This window comes from Simochromis diagramma, unplaced genomic scaffold, assembly GCF_900408965.1.
Source record: "Simochromis diagramma unplaced genomic scaffold, fSimDia1.1 OVJJ01000669.1, whole genome shotgun sequence".
In the NCBI taxonomy this organism is placed as follows: Eukaryota; Metazoa; Chordata; class Actinopteri; order Cichliformes; family Cichlidae; genus Simochromis; species Simochromis diagramma.
In genome coordinates, this window is record NW_024387458.1 from 1,921,148 (window position 1) to 1,948,302 (window position 27,155).

A 27,155-nucleotide genomic window follows, 5' to 3' on the forward strand; every position below is an offset into this window, starting at 1 on the left:
TTCTGCCTAGTATCCATCAATATTCTGCGTGGGTGGGTAACAGATTTATTAAGGCTTCTGAGACTCCCGGCAGACGCATGTGGGCCCAGGGGCATCACAAAAACACAGATGTGCAGTTAAACAGATTCAAATGCAATATTTCCAAAAAGGCCATCACCCATGGTAGGGACACCTTCACCAAAATCAAAGAGCAATCAATAGATGCATCTGACGCCCCCTCTGCACCCTCTCTGGGATTATCTTTGCTCTCGGTGGGGGTGGGCATTTTCATAAAGATAAAAAAAAGAGAAAGCTGACTCTCCCTCCTCTCCCTCCTCTCTCATCCCCTCTCGAGCTGCAGAGGCTGGAGCTTGGCAGCCGCCTCTCTCACTATCCTAATGAGAATTCAATCTCCCTTCAGCACCTCCATCCTCATCGTTCTCTCTCCACAGTTCTCAGGCACATGCATTTATTCATTTATGGGTCTCCCTCATCCATCTGAACCATTACATCTTATCTTTATATTACAGTATTTTATACGCCTCGCTCTTTGCCTTGCTTCTCATTCTGTAGCACCGTTTTGCAAACTGCCTCGTGCCGTGATTGGAGCTTTTCCTCCATTGTCCTACATCTGACCAGAAGGTTAATTTGGGAAGGATTATTGAACCCATCCAGCAGTAACACCAACTAACCTTTGAATTCCCCAAACTAATACTTAAGTAAAACATCTTCCAGATGTATTTCCTGTGGATATCCTCGACACACAGATCCTCCCGAGTGGTTTTAATTTTCTTGCGGCGACCGCACCGTAACATCACGTTCCTGTGCACGACTGCCACGTTCCGATCTAATTATTGCTTTTTAATAGATTTGTTTTATCGTAGCTGTCTGCTTAAAGGTTAGCCTTTAATAAATAAATGATAAATGGATTCCCCCTCGGTTTACACACCATCCCGGCCAGCTCGATCCATCGCGGCTCAGCAGACATATAAAAGCACGTTTCTCTTGAATAAATCCACGTGAAGTGACACGACCGCGGCTCAGAGAAGAGCAGCGCCACAAAGGCTTCTTTACTTTCAGAGGTAAAGAGAGGAGAGAGGGAGAAAAGCTCCCATCTTTCACTGCTTCTGAGGGGCTCTTGCCTGTAATTGGGGTTTTCTGCAGTAATCCAGCTCTGATGGCTACTTATCCTTCACGGAACAAGCAGCAGCCATCTTGGTAATGAGAGGCCACGCTGCCAGCTCTGACACCTAATGGTTTTGCCTCATGAAGCAAGTTGTTTTAATGACATCAGGAAGTCCTCACCTCCAATCCTGACCTCAGAAACAGACTTTTTTCCTTTTTCTTGGCTTCTTCTTGCTTCTCCTGCGACATCAGAAATCTTTGGTTACTTTTAAGTAGCGTAAAAATCTACATCCAGAGACTACAAAGCGCTGCCAGCATGTTTGATATGTCTTTAATATAATGAGCTTTAACGACCCCTGAAATCATTAAACTGCAGTTCCTGTTAAATAATCTGCAGCAACACAGGAGTATTTCTTTCAGCGGCACAAAGGAGGTGCAAGGAAAAAAGGATCGGAGGAGGAGATTGACAGGATTACTGACAACAAGCTTTTCTGCGGGCTCCTATTGACCGAGCTCTTCAATAAAACAATCACTGTCATTTTGAGAAGAGGGGTTAGTCGGTCAGAAGGGCTCCCGTTCTGCAGCAATCAGGAGAACCGCTTCAAAAATCAGGAGAGGAAAAGAATGAGCACGCCTCAACCTGCGGCTCGACGGTGCCACCAAATTGGTTTCAGATTGTAATTTTCCTAATTTCCCTGCATGAGTCATGCATCAGACACGAGTCTGTGGAGAAGCTGAACACTTTCCCCCCAAATAGAGTCTTAAAGCTGATTACTGTTTGCAGCAGCTCTCCACACATGATTAGTGCGACTTGTTGCTGTACAATGTCACAGAACTTCTGTGATTGACACTTCAGGGTTCTGCACTTCGTTTAATACATTTTAAACTCGCTGATAAAAGATTTCTGCGCACATCCTGAGCACATCGCATTCACCGGACCGAGGGAGCGATTCTGCCGCTTTGCATTCATGAGAGCGTTTCTTTGGACATGTACAGCTGACATATAGCTGAATAATAGACCCAACGGGGGCGCTTAGCAAACAGGAGAGTTACTTTATTTCCCGTTTCACTTATTTTCAGGGGTTATTTTTGCACAATGCACCTCATTTTTTATTCATTTGACATTTTCTTCATGAAAATCTGGGTGAAATTTGACAGTGACAGTATTTAATAAGCTATTACAACACAAACAGACTCAAGGCTGCAGAGGGCGGTTTTGATGAAAAATCTGACCGAACTGATAAAGAATAAAACTACAGACACGTGTTTGTATTTGATGTCCATTTTCCTCTACAGCAGGGCTATACGGCTCAGATTTAAGGGGGTCCAGTTAGCTTTTGTTTCTCCACAAGCAAAAGCTTTAAAATATCAAAGTTTCACATGTTTTATAATTCAGTGAAAAATAATTTAAAATGGCCTGACAGTTCATTTTTCCACAACCGGCGATCAAATAAAAGAGAAGAATTCAGCAGAATATCAACATCTTTTTTATTTGTTGTGTTGGTTCACAGTCATCCAGCTGATGACGATCCAAGGAGCTCGTTTCTCCGCTCTCCTTCCGTCCAGTGTTTGTTATTCATTTTCACAATAACCTGGAGGATTCTTGAACATTAATCACACTAATCATGAACAAATGTTCTTTGCTTTCAAGGTTTGCATTCAGAAATAAAACAGACCTTTGAAAGGTTGTCCTCAAAGAAAGTTCTTAATTTAAAAAAATGCATTTTATTGTGAAACATCTCAGTTTGAACGTCCTTGCCCTCGCTCACTTCGGCATAACTGTCATGTTTTCACAGATACTGTCAACAAAGCGTTTCATTGGCTGAGTATCATCATGTGGGATCAAAGCACTCATGGTCAGTGCATTACACACAGTGATGCTGTAAAGCTGTGTTCATAAACATGAACTGTTGGTTTTAATATTAACAAATATTTCCATATAGGGGTGAAATATGATGTCTTTAAGCATCTTTATAAGAACTCCAATCTCATTGGTTATTTCTTTGTCTCTCCTGCCTCGAAAGGAAAAAAATGCTCTCGTTCCCATCAGCTTTTTACTAAAAAGGGTGGCTCCACCATCTGGTCGTCTTGAATGCTTACATTTTTTTAAAAAATATAACAAAGGCTGGCAGCACGGTGGCACGGTGGTTAGCACTGTTGCCGCACAGCAAGTTCAGTTCCACCATGAGGGCGGGGTCTTTCTGTGTGGCGTTTGCATGTTCTCCCCTGTGTTTGCGTGGGTTCCCTCCGGGTACTCTGGCTTCCTCCCACCGTCCAAAGACATGCAGCTTGTGGGGATAGGTCAACTGATTAATCCAAATTGCCCATAGGTGTGTATGTGAGAGCGAATGTGAGTGCGAATGGTTGTCTGTCCCTGTGTGTTGGCCCTGCGACAGACTGGCGACCTGTCCAGGGTGTACCCCGCCTCTCGCCCTATGACAGCTGGGATAGGCTCCAGCGCCCCCCGCGACCCTGAAAAGGATAAGCGGAAGCCGATGGATGGATGGATGGATAACAAAGGCTATTTAATTGGATGGTGTGTTAGCCAAAACTGTGGATTGTTGCCTCAGGACAACACCAAGCCTAAAAACGAGAGGGAGGAATAATTTGAGACCTGGGAGAAAGAAATGTGGAGGAAAAAAAGACAGTAGTGATCAACAGGAAGAAAAAGATAACATTATCGTAGAGTCTTTACTAAAACTAAGTTGAATCAACAGCAAAAGATTAGCAGATTCTCAGAGCAGCTGATTGATAAAAGCACTGATGAACCCTGATCAGTTAATCCCCATCTCACACAAACATTAACCACAGGCAGTGACTGCTAATCCACTTCCACTCACTCTGTGTTTACCCACTTGATCGACTGCAGTTTTTAACCCTGCAGATTATAATCTGACAGAATTGTGTCTATTGTGCGTCCGTCTGTAGGTTGGTGTGAATTCTGGTGTCTGTATGCGCTGTATCAGTGCAGCAAAGCCTCAAACAGACCTGAAACAGTCCGCTATGCAGGATTCTCAAAAACATCTGACCTCTCAACTGAAATAAATACATAAATAAAAGCATCGTCTTCAGCTTCGGCCATCGCAATGCTCTTTCCGGCTTTGATTTCTTCCACAGTTGTTTATTACAGCTCCCCTCACAAGACGCTCTGCAGGGCAAATATAATTTAATATTTCTGTGCAGAACGCTGCAAATTCCCTCCAACAGATACAAACCACATTAGTGTGCTTTAAAATTTACATCAGGCTGTGAAGGATGAGCAGAACTATTGCTTTGCAGATCCATCTCCTCACTAAAGATATATTAACCTCTTAATGAACAAGGCTGCAGGCAAACCACCTCAGCCACGCGTTAAAGAAGCAGCTTCGCTTCACAAACTGGAAAATATTAATCATTCAGATCAAGTGTTATGTGTATTTTCGCCTTCTCGTTGGACGTGAAACTAACCTTAACCCTACTCACAGATGTTAAAGCAGACCTATTCAGCTCTATTTTGGACTCTCATATAGTAGCTTTGGATGAGTCACAGTTCAAAATAATCCTTCTTTACCTTACAGCCGGCCTCAGAGCAGCTCATCAGTCCACACTGACTGAATCAAGATGCTTTCCACCCTCCCACCTCCTCTCGTCTTTTAATTTGTTGCCTGTGGCAAAACAAAAGGTTTGAGCCGCGGGTGGGTGGGGCTTCTTTGCTCACAGCTGGATTATGTGAGGCAGAAGAGCTCTCTGTGACATCATGCAGAGCCAAGAGCAGATACAAATGTGTGAATCTGGGTGTTTAAAGCGTTCTGCAGCCTGAGCTTTGGCTCATCTGTACACTCACTCACCACACACTAATCTTAGCATCCTACAAAAACAGGAAATAGCAGGTCCTATTGAAAGCTGCACAGAAGAATGAGAGTTTATTTAATACATTTACGGTTCACCAAGTTGGCCAAATAAACGCATCTTTTGGCATTTAATACTGAAATGAATGTAATTTGTATCCGTTTTACGAGTATGTGGTGGGAAACCTGCTGCAACAGAAAGCTTTAATGATTGTATCATTTTGTAACAGGTGGTGACTCGTTGCAGGTCTGATTCATACATTTTTGTGAAAGCAAACAAAGAGTCTTTGAAGAGCATCGTTCAGCACAGCAGACAGACAGCAGCAAGAGCCAGATTTTAGATTGTAAAACATCTCCTGACAGCCTGCTTTAAGAAAAAAACCCCACCACATTTTCTAACTAACATTACTACTCACAACAAGTCTTTTAACAAATTCAGTTGAAAAAGTTTTCCACACGTATCCTTAAAGGATGGATCTGGAAAAACAGAGGCAGACGGGAGGGGAGAACACCGCAGAGTAAAGAGAAAGACGGGAGAGTGATGACGGAGGTTCAGGTGGAGGGAAGGAAGAGGAGAACGATGATGGATGGGGGGAAAGAATAAGATGGAAAGATGACAAGTGTGATGTTGGGAGGGACGGTGGAGTGAGTGAGTGGTGTGACTGTGAGCAGCTGCAGAGTCTCACACATGCACACACAGCTTCTTTTGCAGTCTGGCGGTTACTCGATTCATTCATCTGCAGCTGAAGGTCCTTTAGGCAGTGTGTGTGTGTGTGTGTGTGTGTGTGTGTGTGTGTGTGTGTGTGTCCGCCTGGCAGAAGCAGACTCACACATTTACTTGACTTGCAGACAGACACACAGAGAGACTGATATGATTTTGCGTCCCTGTGATGAATCTGCGTCTTGTTCAGATGAAAATGATTGGCAGCAAAGTGTCTCCTGTTTACATTTGAGCCGTCGCATAAATCCACGACAAAGACTCTGAAACACACATGATGTTGGATAAAATCTACAACTGCAGGAGACGCCACCATGATTACAGTAGTGATACCATAGACTGTATAGAAAAGATGGCCACAGCTTCCAGGCCTGTAATTTGTATCGTAAACAATCCCACTGCTCGTGTGATCGACGACCTGAGTGAACCTGATGGGTTTGTGATGTCAGGAGCTAATTTCAAGTCTTGAGCACAACATCGTGTCTGCTTTGTGACCTATGACCCCCACCGGGTTAAAGCATGTGAAACTTGTGACTGACAGATTATTAGGCAATGAGTGTGCAGATCTAACAGCGCGACAGCAGAAACACTCAGCTTTATGTTTCACACGTAGCGACATCAATCTTTTGCATGCAGTCAGTGACTGATACATAAGCTCAGTCCCTGCTGGTGACTCCAGGAGGCTGCAGTGCTCATAAAGCCGGATAGAAATTCATTCTAAGCCTGAGGGAACAGATTCATTTGATTTTGAGAGAGGGCCATGCAACAGAGGATTCATTTTAGGCTTAAAATCTATTTTCATTTATTTCTGTTCGTGGGGCTGAACCGTGCTGATGATGTCACATATGCAGACTCTTAGCAGCTGCGTGGAAAAGTTTCTCTTGTGGAAGTCGAGTCATTCTGCTGCAGGATTAAGACTCCTTTAAGCAACATGCATCGAAAAAGTATTGCACAAATATGCTCTAAGAAATATTCCAGCCCTGAACTACAGAGTTATAGTTGAAAGCTGGCCAGATATGAGTAATTACCACAAGAGTCTCCCACATGGTGGTTATTAATGCGTGTTTTGGTCACACGAACTTAAATAATTATTTTAAATTGAAAACAGTCTTTGTGTTCACCAAAGAAACAGAAAACAGATCAACTGAATGATCAGTGGCTTGCTGATCACTACATATTAATGTACCATTTTACTATAATTGTACAGAAGGGGCTTTAAATACTGGTCACTACAGGCAGGGATCAGTAGAAGCAAACTGCATCTCTATTAAGATTGAAATAATATTCTTTATGTGGTCCATGAATAAAGGCAGAGCCACATCAACCTCAGCACTCAACTCATTCATACAAGTGATCTCCATGAGATTGTCCGTATCTGATGACACGCAGCGACTAAAACCTCGACTCTTTAGCACCTCTGGTGCCGATTCCTGCTCACAACAAAGACGCATCCATCCAAGTACGCTGGTTTGAAAACGCAAAATAACCAGTGCTGACATTGGCTCGCTGAACACACGCTGTTCTCCCTGACAGACTGACAATCCTGCAGAGACATGCCCGGGCCTGATGCAGTTATACACACACTCATGACATTATGAGCAGGCGTCGTAGTGAGAGCGAAAGGCCAGCGCCCGCCGTGCGAGTGCATGTGGCCGGCGGCGGTAAACCACAGTAATCATCTTTCCACATATTTGCCGGCACACAGACGCTGATAAACTGAAGTAGCTTTAAAATGGAAATACTCAATAATTTACATTTCTGTGGAGTGCCACAAGCGGCACAGCTGATTGAACTGATTGATTAGATTTTGACAGCGATTCAAAGCTGGAGGGAAAGTTATTCGCCACGTATTGATTGATGAACCCAGAGGAAGCAAACGAAAGATTCATTAGGAGAGATAAAGCTTATGTTCGTTTTAGAGTTGCAGGTTTCGATCGCTATTTCTGTTCCTTTCTGCTAATTATAAAGAAGACACTTGAAGTGCATCTTTACCACAATAATTGTAGTGATGTATTAAAACTATTGTGGATTTGCTCCATTATTAAGATGATGACGCCTTTCTTCTTATGTGAAGTGCTTCCTTTGCATAAAACTGATGAGTTTTATCTTTGAAGCGTGAAACTGCTCCATGTTTCAAATAATCAAATAATAAAGTTTTTTTTGTTTAAAGGAAGATCCAAATGCAGAACAGCAGAATGCTGCGAGTATCGAGGGAACCAACATCAACTTTTATAAAGATGCAAAAGCCCAAAATGGTGAACATGGAAAGAAGCCAGGCAGGAAATGACCAGGAAACAATGGCAGTGTCTTCCTTGATAACTTAGTGACACCGAGATTGTGTCAATCCCAAACCCAGGTGTTGTGGTGTCAAACTTGGGTTTATGGCATGAATGTCACAATGACTTTCTCTTCCACCAACCCTCCATCTCCAAATGTGGATTCATTTATTTTTGGCCTTTGTTTGCTACATATGAGAGTGAATAATTACACAACAATTAAATAACTGGGAAATTTCTGTTGACATCAACACAACAGGTCAACAGATCAACACACAAAGGCCCCAGATGGCTAACACCTGCACTATCATGCTGCACACTAAGGGAAATAGAAATGCTATAATGGTAACACCTTGTATTAAACCTACATAGCTGAACAAAGGTTAGGGTGCGATGTGATGTAACATGTTTGAATCTGTAAATGTCAGGCTGTCAACCACCAAAGAGCAACTGCTCAACTCTGAATCGGGTCCCAGCAGCCTGTCCTTGGGTAAAGTGTATATGCATCAGGAAAAATCAATGATTGTTAGTGTACTAACAATTATGGCTATTTTCCCACAACAGCACAAAACAAATAAAGGGCAGGAGCCAATATTAGGAGGTTGAGGTGAATATTAATTCAAAGAGAAAGAACAATGCAACAACAAGGCAGCTGAAACTGGATTTAACTTGATATTAGTGGCCGCTGGGTGGATGTTTATGAACATCTGTAACGACTGTCTACGGACACACATGAGTTAGGGAGGAACATTTGCATATAACCACCAAGCTAAGTCCATCGATAATAGACTGGGTAGGTTCATATCTCCCCCTACGATATATAGAAATGTGACTACAGCAGAACTTTCTCAGTATGACTTTAACACCCTTTAGTTTCTGTAACTGATTGTTTAGCATGTCGGTAAAGTGTAAATTAGCCCAAAGTGGTTCCCCAGTGATCTGGTGGAAGTTTAGTTTTTTCAGCAAAAGTTCGATAAACAAAACTAAATTTTGAACTTTCACAAAGGTTTTTTCTTCTGGAGGGAATCTCTGTTTCTGAAGTTTTCGCTACTCAGTGTGAGGCTGCATCAGAGTGAACAATGACAGGACGCAACAGCAGAAAATGACAGATCGCGCCACAGAAAACACAAAGAAGCAGAAAAACAGAGGGAGGATGTCCCATCCTAATCAGTCATGTCAGGCGCTCCTGCCTTTTCATCCAGATAATGCAGCTCCATTCAAGGTGAAGACATCACCTCTGACAAACCAGCACTTCCTGCCAGATTAATTTCTGCAGACTATCCCTTTAAGTGCCACTAGCCCTTACATTAATCCAGCCTGAAATCAAAAGACGGCACTTTTACTAAAAGAAAAACCCACAACAAATAAACACCACCATCAGTAAAAATCATGGCCGTCTCTGAGCGTGAGGACTCTGACGTTTACCAAAAGGCACTTTAAATCATCAACATCTTTCAACAGAGATTGAAAGAAACAATGGCTTATTAAAGAATAGTGCTTTAGGTTCAAGAAGAAGGCCACTGTTTACACACTGTGGAGGTTGTTAGCGGTGAGAAGGACTAAATGTGGACTGAAACTCCGTCAGAGTGCCGTCACTTCATTTAACGGCCACGTCTGAAAGTCAACAGCAATCTGAGGCGATGAAAGTCAAGGAGAAACACTCCTGTTCCCTACATTTATCTCTGAGGTGGCTGGAAGAAAGGCACTCGATCCACCACTGCTGCCTGAATGTACGAGTCGCTGCATAAAATATGATCCAACTTCAAAAACCACAAAACTGACCAACCTTTGAAAGTCAATAGTGGACTATTTGAGTGCATGTGCGCACGTTTTATCACCAGCGACCTTACTGCTGCTCATTTTCCATGACCTGTGGTCAGCATTTGATTGCAAGCCAGCCACTGTTGTCCCTTTATAGCTTAATATCAGACAGACCGTCACCTTGTACACTCCAACCCCATCTGACACAGTCTTCAGTTCGTGGGAACTAGATTTTACCTAAACCATCAGTGGAAGCCAACAGATTTACCTCAATCTAATGTATCTGACCTCAACATCTACCAGGTCACCATCACCAAGTCTAGGCTTGGGGGTGGATTAGCCAAATTTAGATTAGAAGACGTAACGTTCAATTAAGGTCAAACATTTTAGTATTCCAGGTTTCTATTAAAAACTTTGAGTGTGTTCCAAATAGTAAAAGGCTCTATGAAGCGAGGTGCATGTCAACCTCACCTTAACATTACCCATAAGTTTTATTAAACGCTTAAAATGTCAAAGACATCCAAAAACCAGAGATACTGAGCCAACATTGATGTAAGAAACAGAAATGCAAGAGTGGAAATAGAATGTTTGACACTTTTAGCTTTTTCAATAACCGTACGAGTTTAATTGCTGGAAATTAACTCTGCCAGCAAACTAAATTATCAATAAATTGGTCTTTATTAAGCATCCACTTTTAATTCTCGTGTTCAAATTTCAAACATCAGGTGAACATTACGAGATAATTCTCCCCGGTTGCAGCGTCCATGAGTGCACCAATAATAGCAGAATGTGTTAGAAGTGAAACAAATGTGTGTCGCCTTTATTGCTGCTCAAAATAAAGCTTCAAGTCCAGTGCAACAAAATCCTGTTCAGTTAAGGTTCATCACAGCCGGACCAAACAAACACGAGAAAAGCTAAAAAGTCCAAAGAATCACTAAGAAGCCATAAATTTGAAACGTCAAGGTTCTCTACTGGAATAGTATTTCTAAAAAGACAAAAGAAAAGACAGTCCAGCAATCTGGAGGAAAAAGTCAAAGGACTCATGAAACATAGATGAAGCCGTCCCCCAGCAGAGTCTACATTAATTAGGTAATTAGTTAATATCTGGAATTTAACATTTTGAGACAGTGGAGCAGGAAATGTCACTTTTTCCCCTTATGCTCAGTTTGGTATCCAACATTTTTTTAAGCAGAAGCAATTAGGTTTTTACTGCTTTCAGGAGTGAAGGCATTAGCAAATGGGTGCTGAAAAATCAATCTGAATAACACAGCGCAATGAAAAAAATAGTGCCGGTTATAATAGATAACATAATGGAAGACTATAACTGCGAACATGCATAAATTATTCAAAATGCTTGAGATGAGTGAGGCACTTAACCTCTGGCTGGCTTCCAGGTGCAGGGGAGGGAAGGACTACACAGTAATTTTGACTTCAGTGGTGGTCCGATGGCATCCGTCTCCATATTTAAAAGAAAAACATCCTCGAGTTCTCGGTTTTTACTGATGTTTTAACAGGGTGAATAAAACTATTCTTGAAGCAGCTCAGTAAAGTCAGTGGTTCATTTGAAGTACCCCCAGAGTCCTGTCAGCCAGACTCAAGATCCCCTTCATCAACTCCGTCTCTTATCCTCGGATATTTTTAAAGTCATTTTCTACCACTCCCGTACTTTTCACGAGGTTTTAGTTGCATGTCATAGTTCTCCCCATCCTTCTGTGTCTGCTTTCCTCTCAGCTTCATCGTTTCTTGTTGTTCCTACACTCATTTGGATTTTCTGACCTTTTGTTATTGTCATATCTGGATTTTGGTTCATCAGCTTTTTAAATAAAGCTTGTTGTTTTATTCACTGTTCAAGTTCTGGTAAATTATGACTCTCAGGATTTATCTTTGGTGATTGCATTCAAATTAAAATCCATCAGTTATGGACTGTTTCAGGTCTTTATTCACAAATATTAGTTTGTTATTTCAATGATTATTCCATTATGGCTCCGTTTAACAGCCTTTGTGATGAGTGAATGATTTCCAGTGTTTACTCGTTATCTTTAAATAACAATTGTGTTTCTTTATACATAACAAAAAGATCTTGATACATACTTTTGTTAGCGGATCACTGTTGCAACACTGTTAGCTAACAGTTCCACCTCCTTATCCAGGCTTCAAGTACGTATGAGGAATCCAGGCTTCTGATAGTTACGTTGAAACAACTTTTAATCACAATGTTAGCTCGCGATTTTAGTTGTTTGTATGCTAACAGTTTTCATGTTCGATACCTTAAGTAGAACAGTTTCAAGCTAATCTATGCTAATAGCAATCAAATTGAACTGTCCGCTAGGGCTGTTCGATATAACGATATATATCGGATGACGATATAAAAACGTCTATCGTTTCATTTTACGCTGTCGTTCGTTTCGTGGTGTCACAAAATAAACTGTTTAAGGCGATATGTTTTCACCGTTTTGATGGTCACCGTAGTGGCTGTATTCATTTGTTAAAGTTCTCTCTTTCTCTTATATGTAATATAACCACACTACGGACGGACAAGCTCCTGTTTTTATGCGTTGTCGTTAGCAACAACGACGGTAACAGCATCGCATGTCCGCTTGTTTATTTTCCACATAAACCTTACAGAATAAAGCTCAAGATCCTGTTGAGACTTTTCAAAATAAACTGAATCGCGTGAAAGAGCAGATTATTTACGGATGAGAATTTAAAAAAGAGCCGTCAGGTGCTAAAAAATAAACCTTAGACTCAAACGTTGGAACAGGCTTTCCCCCGCAGCACGCCGTGTGATAAATACTCACAAAGAAAACAGCGGCCGTTACAGCTTATGTCTAAAAATGTATCGTTTCATGCATCGGTTAAAACACTCGACTCCAGCTACATGACGCGCAGCTGTAAACACGTCACGCAAGTCGAGCTGCCCGAGATTCACAGAATTTACAGAAAATGTTTAAGTTTTGTGATTTATATCGTTATCGGGACGATAGATGTCTTATATCGGGATATGAGATTTCGGTCATATCGCACAGCCCTAAAGTCCGCCATTCTTTCAGATGGCTTTATTATTATGATTATTCTTCGTTTTTGTCTTTTCTTGTCCGTTTTTATCATTTCTTCTAAAATGACTGAAATCTATTCAATTTGCTCTTGAAATCAAAGCTTCAGAAACGGGGATCAGGTGTGTGACCACAGTCTGCTATCAGTTTGAGATGAAATGGGGGCGGTTGTGTAATAATACAGCGATCAACCGTGATAAACAACAAACGGCCGGTTGTTGTCATCTATATCATTACATCAGCCAGCGGTAGAGTGGCCAATTACGAACTCCAACTGATTGCAACATGTCGGCAATCTGTGTGACAGTAATTACCTGCTAACAGCTGACCAATTTCTCCTGAAGTGATTACAGTCAGATTGCAATTGTTGAGACACAAGTTGTCTGAATCAGGTTACCTGTGCAGTCACCTTGTGGTCAGCAGTGGTCACAGCAACCACTGGCACACGGCACAGCACAATAAAAATTTAGTGCAACCACTGGTTTTCTTTGCTAGTTGCCCAGATGTTGCCATTCTGTTTTTGCTCTAGTCTGACTAAAGCTTTCCTTTTGCTTACTCTTAGTTAATCTTTGTGCTCCACTCAGTTATTAAATTGTTATTTCCGGTTTTACACATTAATTGAGCTACTCTTCAAAGATTTCTTCGGGGTGACATGTAGCCCTAATTGGTAATCCTAGCTTTACTGCATCAGATCCTCCTGAAGTTCCAACGGCTGTCCTGACAATAATTCCAATCGAATTCCGATTACCAAGTGAGTAAACAGCTGAAAGTTTGAGATGATTTAAGATTCAAGACGGAGAAATATTTGAGCCTCACACTGATCGACGGAATCCATGTACACGTGTAATCTCCAAGTCAAACCAGCATCTGTGTGCGTGCAATGCATAATAGAGTGAGATGGCAGGAGAGGGCTTTGAAATGAGGCTAGACAAGACATCACGTCATGCTGAAAATGTATTCACCAGTAACATGAGAGCAACATCAAAGGGTGGATGGAGAGATAGATTAGAGAGACCCTACTCTCCTCTGCCGTCGTGTATTCCCATCTTTTGATTTAATCATTCTTCTTTTCAAGTCTGACTCACACTTCCCTCACCTCCCAGTCTCTCTCTTTGCTAGTCTTTCTATCCATTCCTACATATCCATCCATTTCCTGTAATAAGACTAAAGGCAAACTTCACAAAGGCCACCGGACATAATGTGCATGCGCAGGCACAGACCACACAAGCACTGACACAGATCTTTGCATTACCCATATTACACACGGCTGAGTAATAGGTGTGAGTTTGTGTGTCATCCTCCAGACTGAATGTGATTTATTTGTAAAACACTGGTTGCCTTCTGGCTGTTAGTCGATAAAGTGGTATACTAAGGCTGCACACCCTTTAACGATTTGTCACACACCATTGCCGTGATCCCCACGTTAATTACCCAATTTACAGCCAAACAGTATGCGCACTCGCAAGACGAGTTTTGGATAAAAGGTGAACAACTCCTGGATGCATATTCATGTTGGCATAATGTCCCTCTGTGGTTCCTCCTCTGTTGACAAGGAACTAAACGAAAGTCCATCATCTCGGTCTGTCGTGTCACGACATACATGCTGATGGATGCAAAGGTCTAAACAGCCAAACGCTGTTAAAGCAAGCTGCGAATGTCCCACAGTGTGTGGGAGTATTTGGATCCCACTCAGTCAGGAGTTTCTGATCCCGCTTTCCTGCTGCTAAGACTAATTTCCCTGCAGAAACAGCATCTTTATAGAGACATAAACACTGATGTGTCTCACAAATCAAGCGTGTTTGAGACCGTTTGTCACTGACAAACAGAAAAACACATTTCTCACAGCAGATGGGAAGGATGTGTTTAATATGTCTTACTTGAACCTGTCACACAGCTCTAACTGATTGGCCGGCAGAACCCGTCTCAAACCTCCGAGCAGCAGTGAACACTTTGCAGATTAAGTTTGCTAAGAAATGTCCTTGTTTGTAGAAGCAAAGCATATTTGTTTTTATCTAATAAAAGTTTAAATAAATCCTATCAATGATTAATGGCTTGCTATTCATAAGTCATGATTTATAATGGAATAACTACGTAGGTATACAGATGTTTGTTTTCAGCAGCCTTCACGCGCCCGTGTTCCAGCGTTACCTCACACACGATTATCAAATTTTTAAAAACAGCCTTTTTTCCAATTGTGTACACATGACTGAAAACTGAGCCGCAGTTTCTGCAGCATATACTAATGAAAAAAGCCATATATTTAGCCCTTTGAGTGTCTGGGTCAACACTAACAGGCTGTTTTTATTATAACCTCAACATGAACAAAACAATAATGACTCCAGGAAATGATTGCTGTTCCATGCTGTTCTTTGATTACCAAAAATATAGAGAAATTCTGCACAATGGTGTGTACTGCTCCCTTTACAGAACAATATATATCTAGAATAAGTGGGAGGTTGTCTGACCGTCCTTAGAAGACTCTAGTTTGAGAAACAGACACTGACAGGTCCAACGTTATTACAGGACACCTGTATGAAGGAAAGGGAGTAGTACACACCAGGGTTAGTGTGCTAATCTTCACTTCTCGGAATAAAGAAACACTTTCAGGGTAAAACATTCTGAGAACAAAGCACGAGAGATTTCAGCTTTGCGAGCCAATCACAACAGTTTAGCTTTCTAACACGATAACCTGGTAAATCTAGATGTTATCCAGTCACTGACAGTTCATATGATGCTCATACTGCATCTTATGATGTATTTTTGCCTTCTGTGTATGGGCACCTGTCCATTGGTCCATTTTGCCATATTACCACAATAATAAACACACACACACACACACACACACTCTAATTCCTCTGAGCTTTAACAAGCCCAGAATTTACAGTTAAAATGGTCACATTCATAAATCAGTAAATCAGTAAAAAATTACAAATTGACACATCTGGGCTTTTTTGGAAACACAGTATCTTCCAGTAAAGGTACCCGACCCTCAACTAGATCCATCCTGTCAGCATCACTGGAACATCCGCTGACGAATTTCAAAACTTCAACACTTCACATCATAGCCCTAAAAACTACAGCTGATCTTTCCATGATTGCTGTTGCTACATTTGTAATTTGTTACATATTGATGTACAAATATTATAAGATGGTATGAGCTGACTTTTTTTTTTTTTTTTTTTTACATTCAGCTCGTTTAGGGCCAGATTTTAATCGTTATACTTCAAAGGGATGTCCTCTGTGTACATCTGCTTCATCGTCTTTCAGGCGCGTTTATTGCTTCCCAGCTTCAGTATAAACAAAATCAAATATGGCCCGGCGTGTAAATAAAACCAGTCGTGTCCAGCTGGTTCTCACCGCCCCGAGACTTCGGAGCCAGAGCAAAAATTTACATCTAGATTGAATTAAATGGATGGAAGCTTATTTGGACTTTAGTTGCTGAAGGCAGCGATACACACACTCCACTCTCCCCTTGTAGATTTGATAAGGTGTATATATATCCATCTGTTTCTCACACACACTTAGGAATCAAATGAAGCAGACTTCATAAACATTTACACCACGCACTGAGACAAAACATCTTTTTGTTCACATGAATATGCTGCTGCTTCTCCTCCTCTGCATCAAATAAGCACACAGCAGCACACACACACAAACACAACCAGCTGTTATTGAGCACGCCGGTCACACCGCACAAACATCACAAATAAGTTTTCATCGAGTCACAAAGCACAAGTCAGACTGCAGCGAGCGGCGGCTCGACGACTTTCCAAAGAGTTTATAGAGCCAGACAGCGCGCTGGTCTGTCGCAACGCGTCACGCTCCACATGCGAGAAAATAAATAAATAAATGCTGCGGCAAAAATAACAGGATGCTCTCAAAAATCTTCACCAGGAAATCCACCCAAAACACAAGTTTCAGTGCTTTGTGTTTTCCCTGCTGGATCCTGGACTCCATGTTAAGTGCAAAATATCAACTCATTGTTCAGCCAACTTGATGTTTACAGTGATGCTCGACTCCAGATGATGGATGATTAGCTGCCAACTCCCTGACACTCTCCTGGGCTTCTTCATGGCTTTGGAGAAACAGGTTCTCCAAAGGAACGTCTGCTGCAGCGTTCATGCTGAAGATCCTTTTCCGCCCAACAACAAACTTAATTTAGACATGTCCTCTGCCACCAATCATACCATTGTCTGATCACCACTATAATCAGCCCACATTCTAAACACACCTTAAAATTGCTATTTGTGGACCAGGGCTGCCACGATTAGTCGACTATCAAAATCGTCGACGACTAATTTAATAGTCGACGCGTCGTTTGAAGCTTTGTAAGATCCCGAAAGACGCAGGAATAAGTAGCAGGATTTAAGAGTGTAATAACGGACTGAAACAGAAGATGGCAGCACTGCATGTACAAGGATGCCAGCTGCCGTTAAACCCCGAAGAAGAAGCTGTGTCCCAGAATTCATAGCGCAGCCCTGCTCAGTTTCCAGCAATGGCGGCAGCTGGTTAGTTTTAATATTACTCTTATTATTCTTTCTGGGTCACAAAATAAACGTTTAACATATTTTCAGGAGAGAATGTAGCTGTGTAAACCTCAAATATCTGCTCAGTTTATCAAGACACCGCATATTTTCAAAAGCGCTCCGACGTTTTCGGAGACGTCTGTTACCCACTAGCTCGATAGCTAGCCGGGGGCAAGGTCACTAGAGCCGTGAGAACACCGGACTCCCGGCAAATCATTTTCAAACCCACCGCCGTCTTTCGCTACTCAGGTTAAACATGATATATGAGTCACTTAGATAACTTAAAAATGTTGTTGTTTGGCTTTTTTCAGTATTTTATTTGTTCCTGAGTAAATCGGTTTGGCTGAGATTAAAGTTATAGTTTTTACACAGCTGAATAAACATCAAGCAGACAGCTGATCATCAGAAGTGTGAGATGCTCCAGAATTTACTCCGGTGTCCTGTTATATTTTAGATAGCAAGGAGTTTATTAAACTTCACCGAAACAATCTGCAAACTTCATTAAAATTTAATAAACTATCACCTTGTCTTTATTTTTAGTTAGCACATACCTGAAACACTTCAAGCTGTAAGCTAATGATAGTTATATAAGAGCAGATGCTGCTGGTGCAATAAGCTGTACGTTTTATGTCCAATGGATCTGATTAGTCGACTAATCGCAAAAATAATCGGTGACTAGTCGACTGTCAAAATAATCGTTTGTGGCAGCCCTATTGTGGACACACTTTTCCAAGATAATGAAAACTGACTAACTACCAGCTTCAGCACCCACGAGACAAGTAAGACTCGATTAAGAGGCTTTTAAGGAAGGTCTGAAGATTTTAGTCTCAAGACTTTAAAATCTAAACAAAGAAAATATTAACAAACTTTAAAGTTGTGTCTCCATCAAAATACCAGAGGAGCCTCAGAGATAATGAGTGAGCAAATCGAAGACTTCAGTACCTGTGAAACCTGTGTGTGGGTGGCTACATGTTGAAGATCATAAAACAGATGCAGATTAGATGAAATGTGGAGATTAGGAAATCCATTCATTTTCTACAGAACATCAAAAGAAGAAGCAGCGCTGGTGGACGAGGGAAGTGACCGTATACCATTTAGTCTTTGCAATCAAAGACTAAATGCTTCTTTTTAGAGAATTCAGTCTAAACTTCCCTTTAGACTTTTAGATAAGATACTACAACATTTTAATAGTTGTCATTGTTCTCTATGTCCACCATCTCTAATTTCTGGCAACTTGTACCAATGAATAGCAAAATGTTGACTGACGTATGATGGATAGGAAATATACAAGAGAAGAGGAGTCTGCAGTGTCCACTAATGACTAGCTGTCAGATACAAATCAACGGGCAACCAGCAAATCCCTTTAAATGCACACAGGGTCTCAGATCATCATAAGGCAGCAGCAGATTGTAAAAACAACATCTGAAGTGTAGTAAACATCAAACATATGTAATCTTTATTACATTTTCTCTGAAAGTCCCATCATCTGTAGATGGCTTTACTAAGCAGCACCTGATGTTGACCAAGCAAAAGCTGAAGTTTTTTCTCAGTATAATCGTCTCTTTTGCAGCCCAAACCTTTTCTTGTACACAGGCTGTAATGTGACCCGTATTAGGTTCTTCAAGCCATGTCCTACTACTTCATGTTGTCTTAGAAATAAGACATTTTCTAAATCATTTACCAAATATCTTTTAAATGGTTTCTAACCACATGAACAAAAATGAGATGCAGGGTCTTTAAGTTGTGTGAATTTGGAAATAGACACCCTGTTTTAACGGAAACTGAAGGGGGGTCAGTTAGCCAACACTCTTGACAGCACCTAGGGAACGTTATCTTCCAACACGGCTGCGACACGATGCCAGTTTGGGTGTAAAAGCTCAGCCGGCCGTTCTGCGAGTCCTTCAAAGTGTCACTTGGCTTCAGTCTGTTCAGGTGGAAAAGTGCTGAGCAAACACAAAGGCACAAAGTCAGAGGTTGACTTTATTATCTCATTAATTTTACTTTTTGAAGGACTTCCTGAAGCCAAGCTCTAATGGGCTTCTGCTCAGAATAAAAATGGCAATAAAAGGTGTGGAAGTGCAAATACTGTACTGCTGGAAGAAATTAAAGGAAACCTGAGTAATGACTGCATGAACCAGCACAAAACATGGGTGTAAACTACAAATCTGTTTACACGTTTCAGCACTGACATTTTTCAAATCCTATTTTTGACGTGTTTATTTATTAATTAACATGTGATTAGTAAAAAAACAAACAAACATGAAATTGAGTGCTAGTTTTTGCTTGGATGGATGAAATATTAGGTGTGCTAATACTTTATTTTTGACTAACAATTACTACATCAGTTACAGTTTTATAACATTAAATCAGAAAATAGTTCTTATTCTTATTTACAAAGTATAAATGATTTGCAACTACACAATAGAGTTACTTTAGTATAGAAAGGGAAAGTATAGGAAACATACTTTAACAACAAATGAAATCAAGTTGAATTCACTTAAAATGTAAATACAAACCAAGTCACCATTTATGAGTGATGGTTCAGCACTGTCCAGCTAACATGTCGGGTGAGCCTGTGTATGGAGGCTGTTGCTAGCTGTAAAAACAGAAGGTTAGCTTTCACCGCTAACACTGGATACCCTCAGGGAGTTAGGGGTAGCGCTCGTCTTTTGTTTGGTTTTTGTTTCACATACCTGGAATAGCTTATTTTGTTTGTTATTTTGGCCTTTGTTCACCCCGGAGTGAATGCCTTCAGTTTTTTTTGGTAGCAACAAACACCTCAAACTGTAAATTGGCTTTTTGGGTGTGGCTATGGGGACAGGGCAGGGACACCTTTTTTTAACCCTTATGTTGGCGCTCCAGTAACCCTAGACTGGGACATAACAGTGCCACAAAAGTCAGTCATCACTTGGCTTTGCCACAGAGAGTCCAGCTCAGTTTCCATAAATTCCCAACAAAAACACATTTTAGGATTGTCTTTATCACTGTGGAGTTTTCTTTTGTGATAAGGATGCTGAACTAGAACACACAGTAGAACTATGTATTCTGATGTAAATGGAAGATAAATCAGTCATTATAAACAAACTCAATAATATCAAAATGATGATTTCATGATGAAGGCTACTAGCTCATTTGTCCTCACTCCCTTTGCCAACCTTTGGACTTCCCGGCTCCAGAAACCTGAAGTGATGTTAGGAGGAAGCCAACCTGAACTCCTGACAGAAATGAACAGCTAGAGAGAAAAACCGAGTTCTTTTACAGCAACACCAATTTACAAGAGATGCTGTGACAGAAACAGTTACCTGCAGCAAAATTCAAATGTCGCCCACACATGCCGATGCACATCAGCGACGCAACTGAGACAGAGATGTGAAATTTGCCTGCTAAAGTGAGAATTAAGTGTAATAATGCAGATCTTTGTTTTGATGGTTTGAAGGCTGTTTCAGAACTTTCGTGCCAAGATGGAACCCCCACCCCACGCTAAAGGCCTGGTTTTTCTACAATAAATCACAGTAATTGTATAGAGAGGCTACCAGTACAAGAAATTGGTTTTTAAGGATTTAAAGAGCTTCACTTTTTTATTCTGGCACAATGATAGCTGGCACAGGAGTAGAGCACATTTGAAATGATTGATATGAGCCAGTATCTACAGTGGCTGATGGAGACTTCACAATGTTATTAGAATGACTCAGAGGGGCACTTTTATTTAAATGCTGGAGTATGTGCATGTGACATGAATGTTTATGAACTTCATTTCTGCTTCGTGTCTTTGTGACGGACACAGAAATTACTTTCAGCCAATGAAATCAAAGCGGGAAAGAAACAACGGTTTATGGTGGTAGTGATGGTCAGTGCAAAACTGTGTCAACTGATAAACTTCCATAATTACTCTCACTGCTGAGAACAGAAGTGCATTCACCAAATGCTACCAAATACATGAGGTGCTCTATGAGCCAAGCAGTTAAGTTAAAGGATGAGTAGAACGCAGGGCACGTCAAGTCTCCACTTTAATGGTCGCCAGATTGGCGATGTCCGCAAAAACAGAGAGGCCCCCAAACAAATTACAGAGAAGAGGAAGAGGAGGATGCTGGGCCATCAGCACCAACGATGATGTCACTGCTTGGTAGCTTAAAGTTGAAAAGGTCGAGTGACAAGAACTTCAAATTTCCGCCCAACACAGAAATCTCTAACTGAACATTAAAAACAGGCTGAGCCGCATTTGTTACCTCTCAATGTTTTCTCAAAGTTCAATTCAGTCCAGTTGTCTTTGTATAGCATCAAATCATAACTAAGTCAGCTTTAGTTGTATAGTGCTTCTTCACTACTGCAGTTTTATCAAAGCACTTCAGAATTAGAATATTAGAAGAAAAACCCAAATATTAGACTATAAGCAAGCAGTTGGTGAAAGTGGAAAGAAAGAACTCACAGGAAAAGACCTCCAACAAACCCAGATTTTAGGAGAGGAAGCACCAAGTGCAACTAGTTGGAAAGTTAGAATCCTGACTGCAATTCTTTTGGAGAGACTACAGCTGACTCTGGGCCCATTTCCTGCTTTATTATAGAAAATGACATGGAAATAAAAACAGTTTCAATTAACCCGCCTGAGAAATATGTCATTAACATCAGCTCATCTTTTACTAGTCACAAACAAAATATGTTGCCAGGCATTCCCAAACTCTTGAATGCTGGTGTGTGTGTGTGTGTGTGTGTGGGGTTGATGATCTAATTGATCAAAGGAATGAGCAGGGACAAGCCAACAAGAACTAATTAAGTCCTAGCCCTCGCTGCCATCACTTTTAGCCCAATCAGGATGCTGCGAGAGGCCTGAAGTGTCGCCTATGTGTGCGTTTGCATGCATGCGTGGGTGTTTGTATTGTGTGCGTGTGTTTGTGTGTTAGAGAATGTGAGAGAGTGAGATGCCAGCTGCATTCAGAATCTCTCCGTGACACTGGCAGTCTGGAGTGTACATGAGGGTGTGTGTGTGTGTGTGTGTGTGTGTGTGTGTGTGTGTGTGTGTGTGTGTGTGTGTGTGTGTGTGTGAGAGAGAGAGTGTTAAAGCTTTCAAGTGTAGCTTGCATCAGTGATGGGAGTCAAGCAGCTCAGAAACAGCTCAACAATCAACAACATAAACACATCCACAAAGCAGATACTTGTGTCTGCTTGAACTGTAGAGACACACACGCACACAAACACACAAACGAGCCACAAAATTAAGGGTGACAGACAGCCAAAAAGAGCGAAGCAGCACAGAGAGGAAGAGCGTTCGAGAGGCAGATGAAAGCCGGCAAGAGTGCTGAAAGCAGTGCAAAACTATTTTCTTAAAAAATATCAATCTGCAGTCATCTTCTCATGTGCTCCGCGTGTTTACATCACAACAAACATCGAAAGAATGAAGCTGCAGTTACGAGAAGGCGCGCAGAGAGGCAGGACGAGATCAAACAAACAGAGGCTGAGAGGGTTTGAAGGCCAACGCGGAGTTGAGATCTATATTTGGACGTGGAGGCTGAGGAGTCGGCGATCTCTCAGCTGCTTGTCTGGAAATCACAAATTGGGCCTGGCTCACTTTCAATAAACTTATCAGATGATTGTGAAACGCAGCTACATTGTAGCACCGACAGTCGTCATTTGTGGTTGTTTGGCAAACATGTCACCTTTGCAGTTTGCTTTATATTAGATGTGGTTATTGGTTTGGATTATTTAGTGTGGTGTTATTGGTTTGTGTTGGATTCCAGTTTTTGTTTGGTTTATCAAAGCGTAAAGATTAGGAAAGATTAGGTTAGTGGGAATCTGTTAAAAGTCTAACCGGAGTGACTGAACATGCAGACTCCTTCTAGGAAAGTCTGTAGGAGACAAACTCCTAATTCACCTTCTCCTTCCCTATAAAAACTACACTGGGACTCTAGACATGGAAAAATACTGAAGATCATCTAAACTTCTGAGAAAATATGAAGTGATTTTAGACAAACTTCATAGCAAATAGCACATTTAGAACCGTTATATCAGGTACAACAAGGGCAGAATACACAGGACAGAAGGGACTGGAACACAATGAATAATTCACAGCCTTTAATTGTGCAAACATGCTAACATTTCAAGCAGAGTGGAGAACAGGTCTGACTCATTCCCGGTGGGTGTTGGATTCTGTCAGGACTGCCTTTTGTCACTGATGCTCTTCATAACTTCTATGAATAGAATTTCTAGGTGTACCGAGGAGCAGAGGGTGCCCGAGGGAGCCCGTTTCTGCTTTTTGTAGATGATGCCGTCCTGTAATGACCTCCAGCTTGTACTGATGAAGCAGCAACATGTGGAACAGCTGGGATGAGAATTAGTCTGAGGCCAGCAAAACGATGGAGTGGACACATCCTCTTGGCTTCCACAAGTGGAGGAGTTTTGGTGTCCTGCTCAAGAATGAGTGCAGGGAGGGGGAAACAGCTGGATCAGTGCAGTGACTGCAATAATGCACGTGCTGAACTGGTCAAAGAGCAGCGTGAAAGTAAAGCTTTCAATTTACCTTGGTCTGCATTCCTGCCTTCACTATGACATTATGAACATGAGCTGTGGGTAGTGACTCAAAGATGGCAAAGATTTCAGTCTTTCAGGAGGGGGTCAGGAGGGAGGTATTACTCTCCACATCAAAGGGAGGCAGCTGACTAGAATACCTCCTGGACACCTCTTAGATAAGGCGTTTCAGGCACGTCCAAATGGGGTCATAGGATGCAGACTCAGAAAAGAATGGTGTCTCACTGCAGTGTCCAAGCAGGTGAAGCTACAACAAAACTTGCAGTTTAAAGAATGAACTCTATGAACTGTGGTTAAGTGTGACCTGTAGTCTAAAGTACTCTGTGAGGTCAGTAAGACTAAAACAACATTAGGTCCCTTCCCATTTCCACTACTGTCAATAGCTGCAGCCCAACACAACAGAACTGGAATGGTAAATGGCCTGTATTTATATATAAGCGCTTTACACATCCAGTCATCCACACATTCACACACTGGTGATGGCAGCTACATTGTAGCACTGACAGAGGTGAGGCTGCCGGACACTGGCACCACCAGGCCCTCTGACCACCACCAGTAGGCAACGGGTGAAGTGTCTTGCCCAAGGAGACAACAACCGAGACTGTCCAAGCCGGGGCTCGAACCGGCAACCTTCCGATTACAAGGCGAACTCCCAACTCTTGAGCCACGATCGCCCCGATCCAGACGCAGGCAGAGACACTCTCTGGAGAGGCAGCTGATTGCATCCATCCATTAATAATTCACTACACTGTACTTCGGCAATTAAAATATTTGCAGGGCAGTACCTCAAACTGTTTTTATTTAATAATTCATGTTGGAAAGTGTCAATGAGGCCTCTGTAGCCCCCCGCCCTCCATGCACACACAGAATCGGTTCTGTGGGAAAAACCGAGGTCACCGAGATAATGGGTGCTACATCAGCCGGTTTCTCAACCAGAGAGTCAGTGGGCAGAGTGAGGCGAAAGAGTTTCAGGCAGCATTCATTATAGACTAAATCTGCTTCAAAGGATAATAAAGTATATTATACTTTAAAGTATGACTGTTAAATGATTCAAAACATTAAATCAATAACATTAATATCATCAGAATAACAACGACCCGAGCACCATAGTCAGTAATAACACTAACGTCTCGTGCTGCCATTAGTGATCTAAGCTGAACCTTTAAAGTGTTTGATTACATATTCATGAATGATTAAGTAATTATTTGTAAATCATAAACAAATCATCAGGTCAGCGCCTTTAAACTAAAATCTCTTCATAATTAATACATGTGTCATAAAAGATGAACGATGCTTGTTCTGAAGCTACAGGTCATTATTAATGCATGATTTATTCATGAAGCTTCTTCTGAGAGTCACAAAGGGTTCTTTGAATCACTCTGAGATGGTTTTAGTTACTAAAGAACTGAGTTAGAATCACAGTTTCTGCCCTCTTCTTTTTATGCGTCACTTTAATTTGGGCTTTAATTATACAGAAGGTGGGCAGTAAATAATGAATGGTGGCAAGTGAAGAGAGAGAGGAAGAGGGAAAACAAAAGCCCAAAAACACAAGGAAGAAGAACTGAAATCCCAGAACCCGTTTCCTTTCTCAGCGCTTGTTTCAACGCTCGTCGGCGATGGCTACAAAGATTAATGTGACTCGTATTTTGATCAATAATTCATTTGTGGCCGTTCACCGTTTCCATCAGCCCATGCACATCAGAAAGACAACAAAAGATTAATTCCTGCAAATCTGAGAGTTATATTTCTTAAGGGGAAAAACAGCAACAAAAGAAGTCTTCATGGAAACTAAAGCGTGTCTTTAAGTGTGTTTGCAGGGTGGAGTACAGTCACAATCACTGGCAATCTCACTGCGGCAGCGCTCCGGTCAGTCACAGAATGAAATGGCAGCTCTCCAAAGTCTGCAAGAAGATCAATTTCTTTTTTCCTCTCTACGGCAAAGACACAATCAGACTTCATCCATTCCCAAAACAAAAACAGCAAAACAAGAAGAAAGTGAAAAACAAACCCCTGAAACGGCCAGACCTCACCATTTCTTATTTGACGCCCTGCAGAGTCTCCCCGAGGGCTGAAAAACAACAACAGCTATTTCTCCTTGAGCGGTGGATTACCACCTTTGCTGAAATAAATCAGTCCTCCCTCTGTGGACACAATGAGATTTAAGAGCAAGTGGAGGCGACCTGCCGACCCGCGGAGCCTTTAATTCTATTCAGAAGAGGAGACAAAGTGGCTACACTAATTCTGCGAGGTCTAACACGGCGTTCGGTGATTGAGGCTGACAGTGAGACAATGTGGACGACCTCAAAGCGTCTCTCGGGAAAATTTTCGTGCAAGCTGCAATTGGGGATTACCAATATACTGAGTTTATGGAAGCGTGCGTCCACAAATATATCCACATGACATTTTCAGTGCATTCACGGCAGAGCGTGGTGGCTAAAAGACTGTTCCAAAATGTATTATGCTTCTTTTTAAAGCAGATAAACTCGCCAATAAAAAGGACCTCAAGGAAATTATTAGATGAAGGATGCTTCTACTCTGAGCCGCTCAGTGAACCGGCTCATGGTGAAATCACATGCGTTTACATTAAAGCACAGATACAGTTCAGGCAGGATCATTATTGTCAAATGAAGGTTGTTGTTTCAATCTGCAGTCATTTATATTTCTTGCTCGATGCACTGTTTGCTCCTGTCCCTTTATTACAGCAGCTAAAGCAAACAAAACAATAACATGAGACAAAAGAACTCAAAGTAAACAGAACGTGCATATGTGGAGCAGGAGAGGATGAAGGAGAAGCTAATGGGGTTCAGGTGGGTTGCAAAGCAGCTTGCAGATATGCAAAACGATTTGAAGGCTACAGCTGATGAAACGGCGAGCTCTGGATGAGGTTCACCAGTTAGAAGAGCATCGGCTGAGTCATATGCTAATGCAGCCGGCTTTAGCTACCCTCAGATGTTGGCTCGGCTCGACTTTGTGGCCTGCCAAAATTAACGCCAGATACCATTTATAAATTGATATTACTTTTCGGCACCTATCGATCCAACTACAGGCTTAATTGGCAAGCAGTCACTGTTCAGTCTTGAGTACTTGCTTATTTTAGAAGGACTGACCACAGCATGCATTACATAGTGAAGCGCATTCATTTTACTTTTTTTGTCAGTTATAATACCAGTATTAAAATGTTAAATGGCCTCTAGTCCTGAGTGTTGGGCCAGCCTGAGCGTGTCAATATTTAGGATTGATTAACTTGATGGGTTTTTGATAGCTATGCCTATAAAACATATCTTGGATGCTTCTTAGCTGCTGTATGTCCAGCTGAGAGATGACCCAGGACCGTCTGCAGACATCATGCACCACCTCTTAGAGAAAAGCAG

At 41.7% G+C, this 27,155-nt stretch overlaps 1 protein-coding gene and 1 long non-coding RNA gene across 4 annotated transcripts in view; both read right to left on the reverse strand.

Annotated features, from left to right (window-relative positions):
• Positions 1 to 6,202, reverse strand: part of LOC120722933 — a 29,561-nt gene extending 23,359 nt beyond the window's left edge. Inside the window, exon 1 of the long non-coding RNA XR_005693634.1 lies at positions 6,189 to 6,202. This is a non-coding gene — a long non-coding RNA (uncharacterized LOC120722933). The remainder of the gene's footprint in view (positions 1 to 6,188) is intronic.
• The window catches only part of grid1b (glutamate receptor, ionotropic, delta 1b), a 558,563-nt gene that overhangs the window by 485,137 nt on the left and 46,271 nt on the right, over positions 1 to 27,155 (reverse strand). The gene's annotated exons all lie outside the window — the stretch shown is intronic.